Below are 24,325 nucleotides of genomic sequence, written 5' to 3'. Positions count from 1 at the left end.
CACAGGAATGACTATCCTACCACCTTTGCAGTATTCAGCTGGCTAGAAACAAGACATAGGTAGTGCCCTCTCTCAAAGAGAGTGGATTATACAAAGGTATGACTCATTATGGAGTCACCTTTGGTTATGTCTTATCGCAATAATTCTTAGATTAAATCATTCCTAGATTGAAGTTATAAACTCTGGAATCAGACTGCCTTGGTTTAAATTCTGGCTCCACCCTTCCAAATTACTAATTATGTCTGTTTCTCCAACTTAAAATGGGATGATACTACCTCCTCTTAAAGTAGCTGTGAGGACTAAGTTAATTTCTAAAACTGCTTAGAGAAGTATCTGGCAAGTAGGAAGTTTCATAGAATTTTGCATTAACTAAATTAATATTTGAACATCTATATACATTTCTAATAACCCAATATATTTTACCATCAAAATTCCATACATTGTGACTGTAAAGATATATACTGTCATTTCTCTGGATGATTCATATTTGCATATGTGCAAATGTGTGCTCTGCCAACCAACATAAGAACATGGGAATTCCTAAAGAGCATTCAATTAGTTAACAAAGATCAAAATATGGAATTATATTCAAGAGAGCAGTCAATAAATATTGCTAAGTAATCATGATGGTAATTGAAATCTACAGTTAAAACTCAATAAAAGTAAGTTATGAGTTGACTTCTGCTAATCACCAGCCTCAGGGACTTACTTCTGCTTTCTATTATACCAATCACAAATGCTCAATTTCTCAAATATTATTATTTAGTGATGAGTGATACCTCCACCCTTTTAATTACATTCAATGAGCTGACTCAAAAATTGGGTGGCAAACCACAGAGAATTTATACAAATGCCAAGTACTGGAGATTGGAGGAAATACCTATTCCTTGGGATGTTGACCAGACCTTGAGACACAATGGAATCATCTAAGAAGGTACGTCTGAACAAACATTCTTCGAGGACTTTGCCAACTCATGCTGACAAGAGTAAGAGACTTTATTTTACATATTTACAAAATATGATACTTAGGGGCGCCTGGGTGGCTCAGATGGTTAAGCATCTGCCTTAGGCTCAGGTCATGATCCCAGGGTCTTGGGATCGAGCCCCATATCGAGCCCCACATCGAGCCCCACATCGGGCTCCTGGCTCAGCAGGGAGTCTGCTTCTCCCTCTCCCTCTGCCCCTCTCCCTGCTCATGCTCTCTCTATCTCTATGAATAAATAAAATCTTTAAAAAAAACAAAAAAACCCACAAAAAACCAAAATATGATACTTAAATGAGATCATACAAGTCTAGTGCAAAATGCCATTTTAAAAATCATTTTTCACCAATAAATCATGGATCTGAACTTCAGACAGATAAACAGACTTGTCTAACTTCACAGATAGTAGCAGAGACAAAGACTTCCAGTCTCTCAACACTGCAACCCAAGCTTCTCAGTGTTGGGAGCCACACTGCTTTATAAAGGGAGTTCTGGGAATTTATGAGAGAATTTTTGGTTGTAACAATTTGAGACATCGTTACCACATGTGGGCAGGGGTTATGTCTGCTAGTCAACCTGAAATAAAGAAGAAAACTACTGCATCTTGCAAGACTTTTTCTAAACATTCATGAAAATAAAGAACTTGTGACTAGACCTAACCTTATTTTGCATATAAAATCTAAAGTATTTTTTCATGTTTTTCATATACACTGAATTTATCAGGAGTTGAGTAATACTGTATATCAAGGTATTTTCTTCAGAATTGTCCCACTTTCATCATTTTGAGAAATAGTACTAATCATGGCTCATGTATCCTCTTATTTTTAGCTATCATAATTATAGTTATTCTACAAGTAGGGCAACTACATGGATACTTCATAAAATCTCTTAATTTAGTCATTCCTGATCATTTACATTTTCTATTATACTGATTTTTGAAATTATATGTATCAAAACATATCTAAGAATTTCATTTCATATTAGTAAAGGGAGAATTACAAAATATTTGTTATAAATGGTGGACTTATGACTCAGGGTGTTAAGCAGCACTTGGCATACTCCGTCCCTTTTTAGGATTAATTTTAAGTTAGTTTATACAGGGAAAGGAATCCTTTTCAGGTTTTATAAATGACAGTTCTAAAAGATAAGTCACTTAGGAGCTAATATTTAAGTGTTTTAAAAAGTGTACAGTATCAAGAAAAAAATCCTCTATGAATAAAAATTCCAATTTTTAAAGGCTTTTGAAACACATGATCTACAACATCATTGTCTTTAAAGGTGTTAAAATCCTGAGCAGAAACACAAGCAAAGATACAGTAAATCTTTATTCCTTGGAATGCTTGAGCAATGGAGCACCTGATTAACCATATATAGCAGTAAATTACACACTAATTAGATAATTGCCCTGATTGACAATTTAATAATTATTTTCTATTTTTTAATTTTTTTCTTACTTTAAGAAAAAAATACACGTTCAATGAACAAAGTTAAATCATACAGAAAATGATAAATAAGAAAATGAAAAAGTTACAACTATCCCTCAGAAATAACCACTGATAACACTTTGGTGTGTGTGTATATACACACACACACACAAATATATATAAATATATATAATCTATATGTATTATGTATATTACATAAAATATGACACATATATAATATACATACTTAGCAAATATATATATTGTATAGAATAGATACATATTTCTAGTAATTTTCCTATTAGTAATTAAGGAATTTAATCAAAACATGTTATTTTTCTTTAATTGAGGTATAATGGACATATGATATTAGTTTCAGGCGTGCAACATAGTAATTCAACATTTGTATACACTGCAGAACGATTACCACAATAAGTCTAGTTATCATTGTCAACATACAAAGTTAATATATTATTTTTTAAGATTATTTATTTGAGAGAGAGAGAGCGAGCAGGGGTAAGGAAGAGGGAGGAGGAATGAATCTCTAGCATACTCTGTGCTAAGTGTGGAGCCCATTTGGGGCTCCATCTCATGGCCTTGAGATCATGACCTGAGCTGAAACCAAGAATGCAATGCATGACCGACTGAGCCATGCAGGCACCCTAAAGTTAATATTATTGACTATAACCCCCATGCTGTACATTAAATCCTCGTGACTTACTTATTTTACAAATTGAAGTTTGTATTTCTTGAACCCCTTTACCTATTTCTCCCCTGCCAAACTCTCCCCTTTCTGGCAACCACCAATTTGTTCTCTGCATCTACAATTCTGAGTTTCATTTTGTTTTGTTTGTTTGTTTTGTTTTTACAATTCCACATCTAAGTGAAATCATATGATGTATGTCTTTCTCTAATTTATTTCACTTAGCATAATAGCCTCAAGATCCATCCATGTTGTTGCAAATGGCAATATTTTATTCTTTTTAATAGCTGAATAGTATTCCTGTGTGTGTGTCTGTGTGTGTGTATACAGGCATCACTTGTTTTACTGTGCTTTGCTTTACTGAACTTCATAGATACTGAATTAAAAAAAAAAAAAAATGAAGGTTTGTGGCAACCCTGAACGAAGGAAGTCTATCAGCACCATTTTTCCAACAGCATTTGCTCACTTCATGTTTGAGTCACATTTTGGTAATTCCATATTTCAAACTTTTTCATTATTATTTTATTTGTTTTGGTGATCTGTGATCAGTAATTACAACTTGCTAAAAGCTCAGATGATAACTAGCATTTTTAGCGAGAAAATATTTTTAATTAGACCTACATACTACATACATTTTTAGACAATGCTATTACACACTTAATACACTAAAATATAGTGTAAATGTAACTTTCATATGCACTGGAAAATGAAAAAAATTCTTTTGACTCATTTTACTGGGACCTTTGCCTTATTCTAGTGGTCTGGAACCAAACTCTTAATATCTCTGAGGTATGCCTGTACCATTCATCCATCAGTAGAACATTTAGTTTGTTTCTATATCTTGGTTATTGTAAACAATGTTGCAGTGAACACAGGGGTGCATATATCTTTTTGAATTAGTGTTTAATATTCTTTGTATGGATACCCAGCAGAGGAATTGCTAGATCATATGGGTACTTGTATTTTTATTTTTTTTTGAGGAACCTCCATATTCCCTTCCATAGGGGCTGCACCAATTTACACTCCCACCAACAGTGCACAAGGGTTTCCTTTCTTCTACATCCTCACCAATACTTATCTCCTATCTTTTTGATAATAGCTATTTTGGTAGGTTTAAGGTGATATCTCATTGTGGGTTTAGCTTGCATGTACATTTCCCTATTGATTGGCGACACTAAACATCTTTCTATGTGCCTACTGGCCATCTGTATGTCTTCTGTGGAAAACTATCTATTCCTATCTTCTGCCCATTTTTTACTCAGATTGTTTGTTTTTTATTGAGTTGTGTAAGTTCTTTATATATTTTGTATATTAACCCTTTTTGGATATATGAGTTGCAAATATCTCCTCCTATTCAGTAGGCTGCCTTTTTGTTTTGTTGATGGTTTCCTTCATCGTGCAAAAGCTTTTTAGTTTGATGTAGTCCCATTTGTTTACTTTTGCTTTACTTTTGGCAAAAAAAAACTTCACTAAGACTGATGTCAAGGAGCTTACCACCTGTGTCTTCTAGGAATTTTATGGTTTTAGGTCTTACAGTCAAGTCTTTAATTCATTTTGAGTTAACATGGTAAATGTAAGATAGTGGTCTAGTTTCACCCTTTTGCATCATTTTCCAGTCTTCCCAATATCATTTATTGAAGATACTATCTTTTCCTCATTGCATAATCTTGCCTTTGCAAATGGCAAAATTTCATTCTTTTTGATGGCTGAGTAATATTCCAGTGTGTGTGTGTGTGTGTGTGTGTGTGTGTACCATTTCTTCTTTATCCATTCATCAGTCAATAGACATTTGGACTCTCTCAATAGTTTGGCTATTGTTGATAATGATGCTATAGACATTGTGGTACATGTGTCCCTTCGAATCAGTATTTTTGTATCTTTTGGGTAAATACCTAGTAGTGCAATTGCTAGGTCATAAGGTAGTACTATTTTTAAATTTTTGAGGAACCTCCACACTGTTTTCCAGAGTGGCTGCACCAGCTTTCATTCCCACCAACAGTGTAAAAGTGATCGTCTTTCTCTGCATCCTCATCGACATCTGTTGTTTCCTGTGTTGTTGATTTTAGCCACTCTGACAGGTGTGAGGTGATATCTCATTGTACTTTTGACTTGTATTTCCTTAATGGTGAGTGATGTTGAGCACCTTTTCATGTGTCTGTTAGCCATCTGTATGGCTTCTTTGGGAAAATGTCTATTCATATCATCTGTCCATTTCTTAACTGGATTATTTGGTTTTAGGGTGCTGAGTTTGATAAGTTCTTTATAGATTTTGGATACTAACCCTTTATCAGATAATATCATTGGTGGAGTCTTTAGGGTTGTCTATATATGGTATCATGTCATCTGTAAATAGTGACAGTTTTACTTTTCCCTTTCCAATTTCTCTGCCCTTTATTTCTTTTTCTTGCTAATTACTATGCCTAGGACTTCCAGTACTATGTTGAATAAAAGTGGGGAGAGTGGCATCTTTGTCTTGTTCCTGATCTTAGAAAAAAACCTTCAGCCTTTTACCATTAACTATGATATTAACTTCAGGCTTGTCATATATGGCCTTATTTTGGGGTACATTTCCTCTATAACCACTTTATTGATAGCTTTTATTATAAATGGATGTCGAATTTTGTCAAATGCTTTTTTTAGCATCTATTGAAATGATATTTTTATCCTTCATTTTGTTTATGTGGTATATCACATTGATTGACTTGTGGATGTTGAATGATTCTTGCATTCCTTGGAATGCATTCCACTTGATCATGGTGTATGATTTTTTAAAATATTCATTGAATTCAGTTTGCTAATATTTTGTAAGGTTTTTTGCATCTATGTCTATCAAGAATATTGGCCTGTAATTTTCTTTGTGTGGTGTGCTTGTTTGATTTTGGTATCAGGGTAACACTGACTTCTTAAAATGAGTTTGGAAGCATTCCCCCCTCTTTAATTTTTGGAAGAGTTTGAGAAGGATAGGTAGATCTTTAAATATTTGGCACAATTCACCAGTGAAGCTGCTTCTGGATTTTTGTTTGTTATAAAGTTTTTGATTACTGATACCATTTCCTTACTAGTCTATTCAGTTTTCTATTTCTTCGTGATTCGGTCCTAGAAGAGGGTAAGTTTCTAGGAATTTATTCATTTCTTCTGGGTTGTCCAATTTGTTGGCATATAATTGTTTTAGTAGTCTCATGATCCCTGGTAGCTCTGTGCTATCAGTTGTACCTTCTCCTCCTTCACTCCCAATTTTATTTATTTGAGCCCTCTTTCACTGGTGATTTTAGCTAAAAGTTCATTGATTTTACCTTTTCAAAGAACCAGCTCTGAGTTTCATTGATCTTTTATTTACCTTTTTCATTTATTTCTACTCTGATCTTTATTATTTCCTTCCTTTTGCAGTGAGATTTTTACTTTCATTATGTTCTCTTATTATTTAGTGCCATTTCTTTTCAGCTTAAAGGTCCCTTTAATATTCTCGTTAAGGCTTATTTAGTAGTGATGAACTCCTTTAAGCTAGGTCTTTCTTGTCTGAGGAACTCTTTATCCTTCAAGTCTGAATGATAGTCTTGCTAGGTAGGGTGTCCCTGATTGGAAGTTTATTTCTTTCAGTACTTTGAATTGGTCACACTGTACCCTTCTGGCCTTCAAGTTTCTATTCACCAGATGGCCTTACGGGGATTCCTTTGTATGTGACAATTTGTTTTTCTCTTGCTGCTTTTACGATTCTCTATCTTTAAATTTGCCTTTAAGATTCTCTCTTTATCTTTAAATTTGACATTTTAATTACCATGTGTCTTGGTGTGGATCTCTGGGTTCCTCTTATTTGGAACTCTCTGGGCTTCCTGAACCTGGATGTTTGCTTCCTTCATAGGGAAGTTTTCAGCCATTATTTCTTCAAGTAAGTCTTCTGCCTGTCTGTCTGTCTCTCTCTCTTCTCTTTCTGGGACCCCTATAATGTGGATATTACTCTGCTTGATGCTGTCCTGCAGGTCCCTTAAGTTGTCTTTATTTTTTAAAATTCTTTTTTCTTTTTGTTGCTCTGTCTGGGTGAGATCCTTTGTTTTGTCTTTCAGCTTGCTAATTCATTTTTTACTTCACCCAGTCTGCTGTTGAACCCCTCGAAGGTATTTTTCACTGCAGTTATTGTACTTTTCAACTCTGTGACTTCTATTTGGTATTTTCTTACACTTCATGTCTCACTGCTGAACTTCTCACTGTGTTTATCTATTCTTCTCTAGAGTTCAGTTCAGTGATCATCTATCTCACCGTTACTTTGAATTCTTTATCAGGCAGATTACTTATCTCCATACCATTAAGGTCTTTTTCTGAGGTTTAATCTCATTCTTTCATTTGTTACATATTTTTTTGTGTCTTCACTTTGCCTGTTTCTCTGTGTTTCTATGTATTAGGTGAAGAAGCTACCTCTGGTAGTTTTAAAGGAATGGCCTTGTGTTGGTGATAAATCTTCTCTTCAACCTTGCCCAAGCTCTTGGGTGTTTCTTGAAACTTTGTGATTGTCTAACCCACTTGATTCATTCTGATACGTTCCCATTGTTGAGGGTGTGCCAAGACCTGTCAGAGTTCCGAAGGGAGGAATCTCATTTAGCACCTAGTTTTGGGCTGACTAGAAGCCAGTCCCTCAAGCAGCATTTTCTAAAGTATGGAAATTATATATAGTCCTATAGGGCCACAAGTTTAACCCCTTCTGGCCTCCGTCCCAGGATATAGAGGTATCCCCTAGGTGAGAGCTGCAAAAATCAGAGTTCCAGATGAGCATATAAGCTTTCTGGGAGGTCTCGTTGAATTATAGCAAGAGGTGCACAAGGATGGTGTCTCTCTGCTTATGTTCCCTGGATGTGTCTTCTTAGACTCTAGCTCTGTGGGAAACCTGAAACCTGACCTTCAGGCTAAAGCACAGACTAAGGAAATAGGACTTTTTCACAGGAAGACTGGTATTGTATTTCAGTGTGCTGTCTTTTCAGTGCTCTGGGCTGGTGGCCTAACAAGAAATGTCTTTCCTATTATTACCTTTCCGTGGATCTTGGGAACGCGAGCCCCTTCAGCCACCAGGGATAGTGGATCAAGGGGGCATCTCCTGTGTGGACTGTATACACCAGCTGGCTTTAGCTAAGTAGCTAGAGAGGGTGGGGGTCAGGGCATACTCCCTAGCTTCATAAAGGCAGCAAGAAAATGTCTTGACTGCATCCACCTATAGTTTCAGGAATATAGCAGGAAAGTGTCTTATCTGTGCACACCTTTAATCTAGGAGCAGGAGAATGCCATGACTACTAGGACTCACCAGCCCCAGCCAGGGAGTGGGAGAATGCCATAACTGTCCGTGCTCTTTGGCTTCAGCAAGGTAGCAGGATGGTGCCACGTTCAAGCTCACCGATCTATGCTAGCAAGGTTGGTGGAGTGTTAACACTGACATCCACCAGTACTTTGGTCTCTGAAGAGAGTTTCAACACTCTTCCCCTCCAACATTTTCTTTAAGGCTTTTATTTTTAAGTAATCTCCAAAACCAATGTGAGACTCTAACCCACAACTGCGAGATCAAGAGTTGCACACTCCACTGACTGAGCCAGCCAGATGCTTTTATTTATTTATTTAAAGATTTTTATTTATTTCACAGAGAGAAAGATGGCGAGAGAGGGAAGGAACACAAGCAAGGGGAGCAGGAGAGGGAGAAGCAGGCTTCCTGCAGAGCAGGGAGCCTGATGCAGGGCTCGATCCCAGGACCCTGGGATTATGGCCTGAGCCGAAGGCAGACGCTCAACGACTGAGCCACCTAGGGGGCCCAGCCAGATGCTTTTAGGTAAGTGAATAAATCTCCTTCAAATATAGTATAGCACTTTTCAATTTTTTTTGTTTTTGTTTTTCTGGGTCTTAGAGCAAGTGAGACTACGCACAAGCCCTTTAAAAGTGAAATCTCAGTTTCCTACAGCACTTAGGGTCCCCTGGACATCAGCCATATTGGTTTACTAAGCCTGACATTTTGGGAGCTCATTTCTCCTGTGCAGATCCCAGGGTTTGGTGTAGCTGAGTCCCAACTCTTCCATCCTCTGGGGAAGCACCAGACTGGTGAGATCCATCCCTATTGTATGTCACTATACGAGAGGAGGTGGGGGTAAGACCGTGTATCTACCTCTCCTATCCACCTCGATGTGGTATTTTTATCCTTTGGTGTAAAGTAGTTCATCTAGTTTTCAGATCCTTTTCAGAGGTAAATAACCCATGTGTAGCTGTAGTATTGGAGTGGCCATGGGAGGAGGGGAGTTCAGGATCTTCCCATGCCACCATCTTAAAGAAGTCCTCCTAAGACCTATATTTCTGAAATAGTGTTGTATAAAATGCATTACTGACTTATCTAAATATTCTTTGTCATTCCACTGTTTAGATATAATTTATCTAACTAGTTTCCTTTGCCATGGTTAGTTAGGTTGATTCCTTATCTGTGATACAAGGGAACATAAGAATTCATATATCTAATCACCTAATTCGTCATAAGACAACAAGAAGTTGAGCCAAAGCAGCAGTTATTTTCAGATGAGGGGGAAAAAATGGTAGTTTAAATCTCTTTTCCATTACCTTTAAAATCCCACAAAGAGTGACATTTTATCTGTGTGTGTATATGTGGAAGAGGGAGTGGGGGAGTTGTAGGGACAGGTGCTGAAAAAATTGGAATAAGCCTTCCCGTAAGAAAACTTCTCAAAAATTTCTAGGAATGTTTCTGTGCCATTTAATAGCGTAAATGGCTATTGTGTAATCCTTTGATTTTCTTAAATCATTTTCAGAAAACAAAAGACACAGAAACCACTTCTCTATTCCTTTAATAACCTTTCTGAACTGTTGGGAGGTAAACCCACATCCCTGTTTTACCCGCCTTGAGCTCCTCAGTCCACTTCACTAAGTTGATCCTGTATTATGCAAATAGAGATCCCTGTAAAGTAAAAGTCTGGTTAGGGTACAGCTCTTCAAATAATGATTAAGATGGGTATATCAGAATATTTGTAGGTTTAAATAACAAAAAAATCTAAATAAAAAAGTATTAAACAAAAAGGGAAGTTACTATCTCACTTGAACAAGAAGTAAGGAGAGCTCTAGACATAATAAATTAATTAAATACTAAATTTATTTATTAATGAACTCATTTAACACTGTTTAGTATTTATTATAAATAAACAATTTCTGACAAGGGAATGGAATTACCATAATTGGCCTAAACTAGTTAGTATCTACCTGTTGGAGCTGGGAACAGGGTCAGTTTCCCACGAAGTACATGCTATGTGGAATAATGAAGCTTATCTCAATAATATCAGGCTTCTGTTAGCAGAGAAGAAAAGACGTTGGAGCAACAACCAAAAGTGTATGCTGAAGCAGAGTGACCATACTTTCTCACCCGAGACAATCCCAATGGATACCTGTTATCCAGGATAAATAATAATAGAATCCTTTTCATTCTCAAAAGTATCCTGGATGAAGTATAAAATGGTCATCTGGCTAGAAGCTGCAGATTTTTTAAGATTTTGGACTTAAGTTTTAATTAAGCTCTAAGTTAATTAAATATCTTTGTTATAATTATATAAGAACATTGCTATACCTGCAGTGAAAACACAAATAAGGTTTCAGAATGCATGGTCAGCCTAATAAAATTTTAAAGTAATCATGAAGCAATCCCCTTCAACTGAAAGAAGAAAGGTGATTTGTTTTAAAATATATTCAATAATTCAGAAATTAACTCATTTAGACTATGCTAGTCTCCAAACACTGAATATACAGAGTGATAAACTGGTCAATAAACCTCTTAATGTTAAATACAGAATTCTTAATCTCAGGAACAAACTGAGGGTTGCTGGAGTGGTCGGGGGTGGGAGGGATGGGGTGGCTGGGTGATAGACATTGGGGAGGGTATGTGCTACGGTGAGCGCTGTGAATTGTGTAAGACTGTTGAATCACAGACCTGTACTTCTGAAACAAGTAATGCAACATATTTTAAGAAAAAAGAAAAAGAAGAAGATAGCAGGAGGGGAAGAATGAAGGGGAGTAAGTCGGAGGGGGAGACGAACCATGAGAGACGATGGACTCTGAAAAACAAACTGAGGTTTCTAGAGGGGAGGAGGGTAGGGGGATGGGTGAGCCTGGTGATGGGTATTAAAGAGGGCACCAAAACAAATTATGTAATATATGGTGATTAACATAACAATAAAAAAATTTAAAAATAAATAAATACATAGTACGTTTTGGGCCACAAGTAGAACCACAGCAGGACTGTTTAACAGTTCTGGAAATAGAGCAATGGAGGTTTTGGACCTAGGGTGTCTTAGTTCAAATCTTAGTTGTGTTGTACATGAACTGTACAACACTGAGCAAATTATTTAATCTTTCTGAGCCCCCTCCTTCACCTATAAATTGGGGACAATCATGGTCTCTACCTCATAAGTAGTTAATTCGTAGGTTGTATTAAATGAGTTAATGCTAGTGAATCACGTAGAAGAGTACTTGGTACTAAATAAATGGCACGTGGTAGCAGTAGCAGTAATAGTAGTAATAGTAGTAGTAATGTCATCATGATCGACAACATCATCATCATCACATGGAGCCCAGGGAGCTGTCTGAGGGACCAGACATTAATGCCAAAAGCACACACATTTTCCCAAAGCTAGTAATGCAAAGAGACAATAAAGTACTTTGAAAAGTAGAATTAAGAGTAAAGGCAAAGCAGGAACAAAGGGTGACCAGAGAGGAGGTAGAGTATAAAGAAATCAAGGGTAAGATCAGGAATTGACTCATTAAATGCACTTCCTCTTATCTGCAGTTTGGCATATTACTAAACGTCTAGCATAGATTGTTAAAGGGACTAAGGCTTCTCAGGGTCTCAGAATAATGCTCTCCTCATTTCAAGAAAACATTTCTTAACACACAATTTCCTGAAGGCAGGTTCACATTGAAAACCAAAATCTCAAAGGAGATAAATAGTTGGAGACCAGAGTAAATGAGTTGTAGTTCTGGATAGAGGAAAGGACTTTAACATTTCTGAATAACCAGAGGGAAATATGTACAGAATATAACAAAGAAGATAAATATAAAGGGCACTTGAACACTAAGAATATAACATTACTTAATATTGAATAACTAATTATACTTCCAGCCTTACTATATGAAAAAACTGAAATGTGAGCATAACTTCTCTTCTAGTTCACTTGCAAGAAAACATGAAGCATGTTTATTGCTATTCAGCCTTGCATGTTGTCAGAGACACCCCGAACCCTGAGACTGACTGAGTCCTATGGAGGAAAAAGGGTCAAACTTATGGTTAAGAACTAGCAATTCTTGACAGATAACATTATTTATAATGGTAAAAAAGACTGTCAAATATTTAACATGGCTCATTGTTTATATGAGAATAAAATGCATGTTTTTTTTAAGATTTTATTTATTTATTCGAGAGAGAGAGAATGAGAGATAGAGAGCATGAGAGGGAAGATGGTCAGAGGGAGAAGCAGACTCCCTGCTGAGCAGGGAGCCCGATGTGGGACTCGATTCCGGGACTCCAGGATCATGACCTGAGCTGAAGGCAGTCGCTTAACCAACCTAGCCACCCAGGCATCCCTAAAATGCATGTTTTGTATCTAATTGATGACAGAGTTAGTTGAAATTATTATAACATAAATAGTCCATAGTTGTGAGAACTGATGGGCTACTGGGTACCTAGAGACAAGAAAAATGCATTTAATGGATATAACTAAAAAGTAAGCATGAATCATTATCTAAGAAACAAATGAATAAAATGTATTAGCAAATTTTTTAAATGAACTATACATCTAAGAGGGGTATAAACTAAAACTATTTTGCATTTGGAAAAAACACAAGAGAAATTACAGAAGAAAGTATTTATTTGACAGATTCTTTATAAGGCTGACGAGAAATGCTATATTTAATTAGCAAATTCAGAAACTTTTCCAACAAAACCTTTTTATTGATCTTTCTTCTGTAAATATTTACTTTTAATCTGACCCAGGCAATCAAATAAGAGATCTTCATTTTTCTGCATCAGACTTTTCACATATCTTCAGGCAAGTGCTCAGATCCTTATAATTTACAAATTAAATGTCAATATATATTATGGTATCATATACTATTGTCATTATGATTTCACAGAATTCAAGATGCTAAGGTCACTTTAACTTCTTTTTTCCTCCTAAATTATTTCAGATGATAATATACACAAAACACATATTTTAAAATTCTTTATATAAACCTAATAGTTACAGTAAAAAAAAAAAAAGGCAAAACACAAAAAATCTTCATAGGACTATTTCCAAAAAAGGTTGCTCTCATGTGAACACATACTCTAATGAATAAAACACTCAAGATTACTAGCATCTTTTAGTAGGCTAAGGTTTACTGTTATTTTCCAACCTTAAGATTCTAGAGTGCACTTTGGCAAATCCAATCATTTGTGTTGTTTATTAAATAATCTGAGGCTACTGATCCATGCGCTTAAGCAGAAAAAGGCAAAGAAAAAAATCATCACAATATTGTAGTCTCAAAAGTTTTTGTTCACATAACTTTCTTACGGAGGACCCATTGTTTAAGACCAAAAATAATATGGCAATTGAGAATTATGGTTAACATTTAATTGTAGGGACAAATATGAATATTTGTTATGAATATAACAAGAATATTTATCCCCTGATATAGTGAACATAAAAAGTATTCACATCTGTTTCACCGCTTTGCCTTCTTCATGGGCTTAAACCTGCCAAATTATTCCATTTGATTTCAGAGAATTCTCATATGGCAATCTATTTTATTTACTTTATCTTCAATAAAATGGTTCAGTGAGCATCAGCAACTCTGAGACACAAGTTTCAATCAGTCTTGAGGCAAAGGCATCAATCTATATTAGACCTACTGTGCTGTGAGTTGCAGCTAGAAAGTTGGATAGGCAGAGCAACAACGAACATGTGAGCCAGACCTAATAAAGCCACAGTGAAGAGAGAGAAAGGTCTCCCCAGGCTCTCCCATGCATCACTTATACAATGCCGGGTGCTGGGTTCAACACATGAAGAGCTCCTTAACAAGGCTGACAGCTCAAAGAAGGCTTCAGCCTCCAAGTTTAGTTTACATGACACCTACAGTAATAGTCCTCTGTTCTCCAGCAGACAATGGTAAAAACTGGAATTGCCAACAGTTAAAAATGAGGTTTTTTATTCATCCCTCAGATATTATATAGGGGGGAAAAACTAAAAAAAAAAAAAAAATCAAGTTGCATCACATTTCTTCTACAATATTTTCATACAATTACTAATGTAACAGTAGTTTCAGGGAATCTTTCCTTACAAATTTGTATGACATTTTAAATATAGCTGCTGGATCAGATTTTAACCACAAAACAATCAGTAAGTTTGAGCAACAACTCATTTTGGAAAATGATATCATTAAAGACTAATTCCAAGAAATGTGGGGCAGTACTGATAGATGCCGTGAAAATGTCTCCCAAAGCACAAACTTTGTAATAAGTGATGCTGGTTCATATTTGATATGGGCTGTAAAAGGCAGATTATTGTAATGGTATTCTTTCCAGCAAATAAGACCATTAAAAGTGTACTTAATGTTCAGTTGAATTGAAAAGCAGGCCAGTTAAAATCCATATTTTGATGTTGTGTATAATAGTATCAGAAATTTTATTAGTGGATCACTCCAAACCGCAAAAAAATTATAAATGTAAACTCGTTTTTTTTTGATAGAAATAAGTTTCCACCTTTTTTAAAGGTGGAATGCTGTATTTCTGCCCAGGTTCTATGATCACAGTAGAATCAGTAAGAGTGAAACTTGGAATAACGGTTTAATATGAGTTTATAAAAAAAATGTTGCTCTATTACTTGCAGATATATACTTCTCAACCCACTTTTCTGGAGACCAAATGTATTATTTTCTAGTGAACTCAACATTTTAAAGCATAACACCCCAAATATGTGTTCATATATCCAGATGCTTCCATATAATTCTGTCCTTTACAACATTAAAGAAGAGTAACAGAAACCTAGCACGATAGGTTAGTAGAATAGATTCTGCAAGCTCAGATTCTGTAAAAGAGTGTTTTTAACTACTCCAAACAGCTCTTCTACAAAAGAACCAGTACCAGACCAGCAGCCAGACCTACCCAATGCCAAAAATGTACAATTCTCTAACACTGATGTGATCAACAAGCAAGAGATTAAAAGGGGCCTCTGCATATTAGAAAACCAGTATTATAGGTGAAATCTAAACATTTCACATTTTCTTCTCACCTGGCTATCGTACAAATATACATGCTTATCAAATTACATTTACTTTAGAGACCATTATTCAGTATAATATTAATCCTTATATTCCCCACAAGGCCAAGGACAGTGATGAAATCTATGGAAAGGTATGATGCTCTGCAGGAAAAGCCCTGAGCTGGCTGGAAAGGAGGAAAGAAACAGGACAAGTACAATGGAAGAGGTAGAGATGTAAATGTGCCTTAAAGAGATAGAGAAAAGAAAAAACAATAGGATGTGAATTGACAAAAAGGTGGGCAAGTGTAAGGCAAGTAGTTCAAGGTGTCTATATCAGAATAATGGAGAGAAAAGGTTAGTATTTGGGTTTTGGCAGATTCTGGAGAGTATAAAATACCAGGGTAGGCTGCATTTAGCCTTCGGTTAGCCAGCATGAAATAATGGATAAATCTTAGACAGGGAGGAATGACCTGTTAGCAGTAACACCATAAGCATAACTGAGAATAAAAGTTTCCAATTAATGACAATATTCCTTTTTATTAAATAGTACCTAATTGTAAACATCTAAAGTAACAGATTATATGAATTTTAAATTAAGAAGTTTATCATGCTGTGGCAGACAGACCCTCCTAGGGTGGCCCCCATGTTCATATACTATAGAATTCCTTCCTCTTTTATGTGGGCAGGATTATGACTTGCTTCTAACCAATACAATATGGCAAAGGTTATGGGATGTCACTTCAATGATTATTAATACATGTATACTACTCTATATTCACATACATATACACATATGGCTTTATCTTGCTATCACACAGTAGAGACTCTCCTACTGGCTTTCTAGAAGCAAGCTACTATAATGTGGACTGCATATGGAGAGGGTCACATGCATGAGACCTGTAGATGGCCTCTAAGAGCTGAGGATCTTAGTCCTACAACCCCGATGGACTAAATTCATCCAAAAACCACTGAATTTGGAAAAGAATGCTGAACTCCATTTGAAAATGAAGCCTGGTCAATATTTTGATTGCAGCCTTACGAGGCCCTGAGCTAAACTGTACCTGAACTCCTATCCCATGGAAACTGTGAGTTAACAAAAGTATATGTCTTAAGCTTTTAAATATGTAATATGTCATATAGCAATAGAAAACTAATACATATGCTGACCAAAGCACAAAAATCACCTTTACAGAATTATCTCATTTTTACCATTTCTTGGACCAAAGTTAGAAGCTATCCAGCATATTTGCTAAATAGCCTGAAACTACAGTCAACTTGTGATATTAATACAATAGGAAATAAAACACCCAATTTTTTTAATGTTTGCTATGAATTTATACATGTTTATATGAATTTATACATGTAGTCCTCAAGCCTACTCTGTAAAGTAGGTACTATTATCTCTATATTCTAGACTCAGAAATTAAGGGTTAGAGAGTTTAAATGGTTTGTCCGTGGTTTCACATACAGTAAGTCTGTCCTGGACCCAAGCTTCAAATCTAGGCAGTCTGATTTCCAAGCCTCCATTCTCAAAGCTACACTCTATAGCCTGTCTATCTGCAGTTTTGTCCACTCTATTTCTTGCTAAGGAATATCAGTGTGCCGTGAGTAGAAATCACTGACCCAGACCCCCGTCAGCCAAATCAGCTTCCTCTTTGGTCCATTTACTTTTCAATAACTTGAAAATTTGAGCCAATATATTGTCATGTATGATGCTTAATTTTTAACAAATATTTATGAAGCTTATAGCAATTTCTCTAAGTATGAGAATAAAGTTTATTTCTAGTACACTGAAAGAACTAAAACTTATATTTTAATTGAATTTAATACTCTTATGATGGAAACCCTGAAAATAATTGTGACTATGATGAAGTAAAACACACACATATACATCCACACTCAGCCAATCACCCGCTGACCCAAACACACAATGGGTTTCAGTTTTAAGTTATATGAAATAACATTTTAGTTACCATTTTAGAAGTAGAGGCTAGGGCAAGTTATTTAACCTCTCTGAGAGATAAAATGGGGATAATACTAAAGAAATTGCTTAAAAAGAGGAAGATTCAACCAAGTATTCACTTTAGGGATTTGGGGAGGGGAGGGAACACAACAGTGGCAATTGAAGAAAAAAACTGGTATTTCTTGAAAACAGCTACGTATCGTGCTAAATTTTTACAATAATCCAACAAACCGTTATATCTGTCCCTGGTTTTACAGTTTGAAAACCGATGTGCAACAATTTAAGGAAATTAACCAAAGTTGATTAAAAATGCTAGCATATGGCTAGAGGGATGCAAAACCAGATCCACCTGACTCCCAAATCCTTGCCTCTCCATAATGCCACTCTTCTCTTGTCATAATGCCTCCAGCTCTAGGGTCCATAATTCTATATATTCCCAAGAAAAAAACACTTTTTCAGAATGTATTTTTTCATCAAGATGAACCACTGCCATTTTGCATATGCATTATTTCCACCAATACGTGGCTGGTCTTCATTTAAAAATATAAAAACTACTAGAAGCATTCACCTAGAAAAAGTCTAATTAACAAGTTACAGAAGCAGTTTTGAGAACTAACTTTTATATGTTTCCCTTCTGGGAAAAAGACTCTATTTTCTAAAAATCATTTCTTTCATGGTTTCATGATGTTCATTGTCAGGTAACTCCCACTTACAAGTCTTAAATCTCCCTACTATTATTAAAACAAATGTCCTATTACTCAAAAAATGAGGATTTAAATATTAAAAGGTCTTACAAAGACAGAATATATCAACAAAGCCACTGTCTATAGTAAGCATAAAGGACTTAACCCAGAAAAAAAAATGATTGGGCTTTAGTAGATAGTCTAGTAATACCTAATTGTTTATTATTTATTATTAACTATAAAATCATAACAGGCTATATTAATTTTTCCAAATCATTTAAATTCTTTGTGTTTTAGTTTCCCCACTTACTAAACATAGGATAAGGTCATCCTTATGTCATAAACAATGCAAGAGTAAAATTTATGAGTTTAGTTAGAGTAAAATGAAGTAAAAAGTTGCCAAAGTGCTTTAAAAATCTTAAGTCCTAAATAAATGTGGAATCATTTTCTTTCTATATCTGGCAAAATAATAAAGTTGGTACAAAATAAGAAGTCCACAGGCAAAATAGTAGGTAAAATGCCTGAGAAATATTTGACTATATAATTCAAGCACAATGAAAAAATATCTCTTAGGGAAGATATGCAACCTCCATCTGGAGAAAGTTTCAGAAATGGGTAGAGCAATATAGGCAGAACAAGGATCCTGAGGCCTGTCCTACAATTTCGGTGAACCCCACTGATAAAGAATTCTGGGGTGGGGTGGGAAAGAAATAAAAATAATTCAGAAAAAAACAGACACCATGGTTCCCTTCTCTTTGGGGTTAAGACTAGGATGAGAAATAATATAAACTTCTCACCTAAAATTTCTTTTAGTTTTCTTTTTATAATTATATTTTTACAGATTTGGCCAGCTGTAAACATACTGCTTGACTGATACCATAGTTCAGTGGTGACACTGAAAAAATAATTTTACAGAAACATTGTATATTAAGAGTGGGAAATAAATCTACACCTTTTGGAAATGCATCTCATGCCATGTCTGTGACCCTTGCTTTATACCAAACAATGGATTTAAAGTTCTCTAAATTGACACTGTAAACATCGAGGAAAAGTTCCATTAGATTTAAAGAAGTACAACATTAAAAACAAACAAAAACAAATGCTTTCTAAACAGCTGATTTGCTGGATCTCAAAAAGTTTATAAGAAAAATCAAAGTTTCAAAAAAATATCATTACCAGTACATTATTCTCTTTATTTTTGGTATTTCTAGATTCCCCCAAAAACCTCAACATCAACTCAATCTTAATAAAGTAATACTGAAAACATGAGTATAAAAAACCACATAATGATAACCAAAAATAATCCAGTGCTTTTCTTGACTAATCATTTCCTTTCAATAGTTCAAAACCAAATTCATCTTCTGCATAAATTTGTAATAATTTTCAAAAAAAAAAAAGAAACCAAGTTTAATAGGAAGGGAAAGCACAGCAAGGAGTGAAATGGGAAAGGCAAGAGAAGCGACAGTGGTAAATATTCCTATAGTCATACTATTGGAACCACAAGTCTCTGTGGTTCACTAATAACTTTAACATCTGGGCAAAGATACCTAACCAAAAAATTAAAGAATAAAATAAACACTAGAAAAACAGACAAAAGCACAACAAACCAAAAAGAATTGTCAAAAGGCCACTTACGAATTTCTCCCAGATCTTCCACAAGACTTTCGAGTCAACCTTGATATGGAGTCCTGGGTAAACTCAATCCCAGCATCACATTAGAATAGCCCTGTTAATAGAAACAAATAACTGTCAGTACTTTAAAAATTAATTTTAAATTTATGTCACAATTAGTTCAATGACTTCATAGCACATAAAACATACTCAAACTCAAATAAAGATAATTGTTAATGCATTCATTGCTTTGGAAGTCTTCAAATGTGTATGAAAATGCTTTTCTATATTTTAATTTCGAGAAGTTTAAAATCCATTGTTTGAACCAAAGCAAGGACCATAGAGACAGCATGGGATGCATTTCTAAGAGATGCAGATTTTATCTCCCACTCTTACATTGATTTGGCAGGTTTAAACTTTTGGTGATTAAATTTTATAATTTATAGAATACAATTATTTATGTCTCAAGATTCCCAAATGAAAACACGACTGATTTCAATTGCCTCTTCAACACATACTTAACGAGCTTTGTAGGCCTTTCCACAATTAACACATTGGTAGTAAGCATTTTCTCCTTATAATTGCAATGTAAGGGTTATTACCTTAACGGTTATTTGAATGAGTACTTCCTAGACCCATTTCCTACTTAACGACTCTCTTTTCTAGTCTCTTCCTTCTTTAATCTGAAAGAATTAGCTCATACCTTTCTTAGGCTAAAATAAGTGTTCTTAAGGACCAACGAAATTACAGAATTTAATAGTACATAGGTAATAAGTGGATTTTGATTGACACACCAACTTGATTGATTGATAGTCACCACATGGAAAGCTATATGGAGATTAAATCTGAGTCTAGCAGAAGGAGTCCTGTATTCTATTAGCAATGCCTTCCACAGGCATTGAAAAGGATGGATGACATCATATACCATTTAGACATTTCACTAATTTTATTTAAATTGTTCCCAAACACTTCTGGCTAAAATTCCTTTCTTCCAATAAAATCTTAGTGACGGGTCAACTAGTTACACAGATAAAAATGAAGTATTCAAGTATTCTGGTTGAATCAGAGCCCCCAGTACTCAATACCACCTGTTCTTTTCTCAGGTACCCTGGGGGTATTCTACAAAGTCTTAGGTATTCTGCAAAGCATAGTTTGAAACCATTATTTTAGTTATCAAGGTAACTCAAAGTCACAAAAATTAAGGTAATTCAAATGCCTGTTCTTCACATTCTAGCAGTCTTTCTCTATTGCTTCTATTGTTCATTTGTCTCTTAATGATAAAATTTTGCACATGAGCAGGCTCCCCTCTTGATTTTCCTTGTGTTAATCTTTCTTCCATAATAATTTTTTGCCTGCTATATGCCACCAAAAGAAATATATTTCTTATTAATATGTAGCAATCTAAATTATTTCCTAATTCCATATTGGCTTATTTTCTCCTTCCCATTTTCATAGATAACAAATTTTCCCAAATCAATCTATAAATTCTAGATTTTTAAATAAAATCCACAAACCCACTTTAAAAGTATATGCTATAGCTCAAAGTAAACTTCAAAAATAAAGGACAAAGAGAGGGAATCCAATCTACCAAATATTAGGTTTACTGCTAAAGCCAGGTGCAGACAGGGAAATAGAGTTTGGAAATAAACCCACATAGCAATCAGAGTTTTATATAAGGTAACATCACAAAGTAAAAGAAAAGGTTGGTGCTGAGTTATTGTATGGACAAAGAAAAACCATCTATATATGGCAAAAAATAAACTCAGCTCCTTATTTTATACCATGTACAAATTTGGATTCCAGTGAGATTAAAGAGTTTTAAATGTGAAAGCTATCTTTTCAAAGCTAATAGAAAAACTTAGGTGACTATTTTTGACACCTAAAATTAAAAAATAATTCTGAAACAAGACCTAAAATAGTAAGGCATAAAATTGATAGATCTGGCCAAACCAAATGAAAATTTTTCAATGAATGATACCATAGATAAATTTTATAAATAAACTGAGAGAAGACTTAAAACCAACAAGGAATTAATATTAAAATATATATTCAGAGAGATCCAATAGAAAAATGAGCAAAAGTCCTGAACAGGCAGTTTCTCAGAGGGGGGAAGCTAGAACAGCTATCAAGTATAGTTTAAAATGTTCAAAATCACTAGTTATTGGGAAGATGCAAATTAAAAAAAAAAAAACAGTAAGATACCGCTTCATGCCATCAGAAGAGCACACATTTGAATGCTGGATTCTACACTGTGTTGGCAAGAATACAGAAAGATGAGTACTCTCTTGTTTACTGGTAATGGAAGCATAAATAATACAGTTATTCTTTGAAGTAATTTGGGATACCTAAAATACTTACCTGTTGTTTATGGACCCAAAACACCCTATGCAGATATCAACTGTAGAATATGTTAGCTTAGATTTTATTCAATTTTTTTATTTGCATCTTTTCTCTCACTAGTTTCTCCATTTTCATTATTCATTTGAAATTAATTCATTATTCATTATATCAATTCGAAAAATAGATAAATCAAAAACTAGCAATAAGCACATCATTTGCAATTATGGATATATAAAATAAATTGTGGATATGAATGCCAGAAACTTGTTACTTCTATATAGTTGGCCTGGGTAGTAGGAAGACACAAGGCAGAAGAATGCTATTTTTCATTATAGTAAGCCTTCTGTCATTTGATTTTTTTAACTGTGTGCATGTATTTCTTTGATAAAAGTCAAAATTAAATACAAAAGATAAAGAAGCTAATTTTAAAAGTAAACAAATACGTTATCACCACAATAATACAGTTGCATGTTTATTAAAATGTTATTTTATTTAAATAAGCATTAATTTATCATTATTATTTAATATTATTTATATTACTTAAATAAGTATGTATTATTTTAGTAACTTAAAGCTCAAGAAAGAAAATATAAACTATGTCATAGATTACTGATCACAATTCTCATAATGATCACTTAATTTAAAAAACAGCAACAACGACTTAAGCCAGTAAAGGAAAAGGCAAAACCAGAGCTAAAGAGGCTAATTAGAATTCTCTTGCATACACACATTCACACACATTGATTGGCTGACCAGGCTCTAAGATAAAACCATAACCCTGCTTTCACAGTGTGCAGTATAATGAGGAATATGTAATGAATAGTTATCACAGTGTACTGAGCAACATGGTATATATATGAATATATATAGGCAGCACTTAATTTAAGTCAAAGAACAATTTCTGGATAAAAGGATCCCTATGTGGTTCACATTTACACATTTCTTCTAGCCTTTTAAAGTGCATTACGAATTTATTTAACGTTTGTTGTGGTAGGAGAGATCATCACTCTGATATTCACAAAGGGTTTGACCTGTTTTCTTTAAGAACTGTATTCGATGAAGAGAACAATTACTAGGTGGTTTAGTTTTGTTGTGTTTATTTTTTCTAAGAACTCGCTGATACTCAAGAAAGAGATTTAGTGTTCTAATGTCACTTGGAACTCTCTGTTACTATTTTCTACCCTCCTGTCTTTTAATTAACAAAAATGAAGATATGTCCTAAAAGAAATACTATCATTTAATTGTTTTTTAAACAAAAAAGAAAAAAATTACATTGTACAAAGCTTAAGCGTAAAATAAGTGTCTTTTGAATGCTACACAAAATAGCATAACACAAATCCTTAGTCTTGTGACTCCCACAGTTTGGAAGGATATACTAAAAATATCTGAAGTAAATAAAATACATTTGTTATATAGGTCATAATGTGTAAACTGATGCACAAAAGTAAAAACCGCACTAACATTTTCAGTTCTGTTTTCATATTATACAGCATAGGTCTTCTTGGGGAATGGTGAGAAGTAAGAATTATTTTATTATCTAGAAACAAGCTAGTTAACTCTAGCCAGGTAAGCAAATAATTGCTCATCGATTACAAAGCCTTGATAGTATAACCAACACTTCACTGAGAATAATTAAACAACAAAACCCCAGCAAAACAACAAATGCCTAAGTTTAATTCCAGTTGTTGGGTAATGGGGATGTAAGCTAGCAGGATAAAAGAAACAACCATGGGCTTCTGGGGAACAGGGTAAGTTACTTTTCAGAAGGCAGACAGTCCATATTCTATATGAACAGCTATTCTATTCCTAACAAAACTTAGGAAGGGCTCAGAAGGCATTTTCCAGCAGGCATTTACACAAGAGGAACATCACATTGTTATCATTTGAGTGCAGATGTTACAAATATTAAGAAAGGAAACAGCTTAGATTTTTAAAAAGCTGGCTCTGCAAAGGTTAAATACTATGAAACCGCTTTCAGAGATACATACATACATACATCACTACAATTAGCAACCTAGCTCTGGTTAAAACTGCATGAAGTCCGCAAGGACAGGGATGCTTGTCTGCTCAATTCACTTTTGAGTCCAAAAAACCCAACCTGCTTCCTTGCACGTAGTAGGCAGTCAATAAATATTTGTTGAATGAATGTATTCCTTCACTGACTAGTCAACAGGGAACTGGATAGGCATGGGAATCTAAAACTAAAATTTTAGATAAAACAGATGTATCTAAACCAGGACAGAGAAACTGCCTTTGTAATCCGGAGACAAAATTTAATTCAGTGATTTTTCAAAACAGGTAAGACATGGAAACAAAGGAATGTTCTGTTCCACTGCCTTGATTTACTATGGCACAATATTCATTTTAT

The 24,325-nt window shown here is 34.7% G+C and overlaps 1 protein-coding gene across 1 annotated transcript in view; it reads right to left on the bottom strand.

Moving 5' to 3' along the window:
- FOXP2 (forkhead box P2) overlaps positions 1 to 24,325 on the bottom strand; it is a 553,196-nt gene that overhangs the window by 370,825 nt on the left and 158,046 nt on the right. The window contains exon 4 of the mRNA XM_027574472.2: positions 19,642 to 19,732. The gene's annotated coding sequence lies outside the window, so the exon portion shown is untranslated. The remainder of the gene's footprint in view (positions 1 to 19,641; positions 19,733 to 24,325) is intronic.

This window comes from Zalophus californianus, chromosome 12 (assembly GCF_009762305.2).
Source record: "Zalophus californianus isolate mZalCal1 chromosome 12, mZalCal1.pri.v2, whole genome shotgun sequence".
NCBI lineage: Eukaryota > Metazoa > Chordata > Mammalia > Carnivora > Otariidae > Zalophus > Zalophus californianus.
The sequence above is the reverse complement of the archived record's forward strand: the minus strand, read 5'-3'. Positions and strand labels throughout refer to the sequence as shown.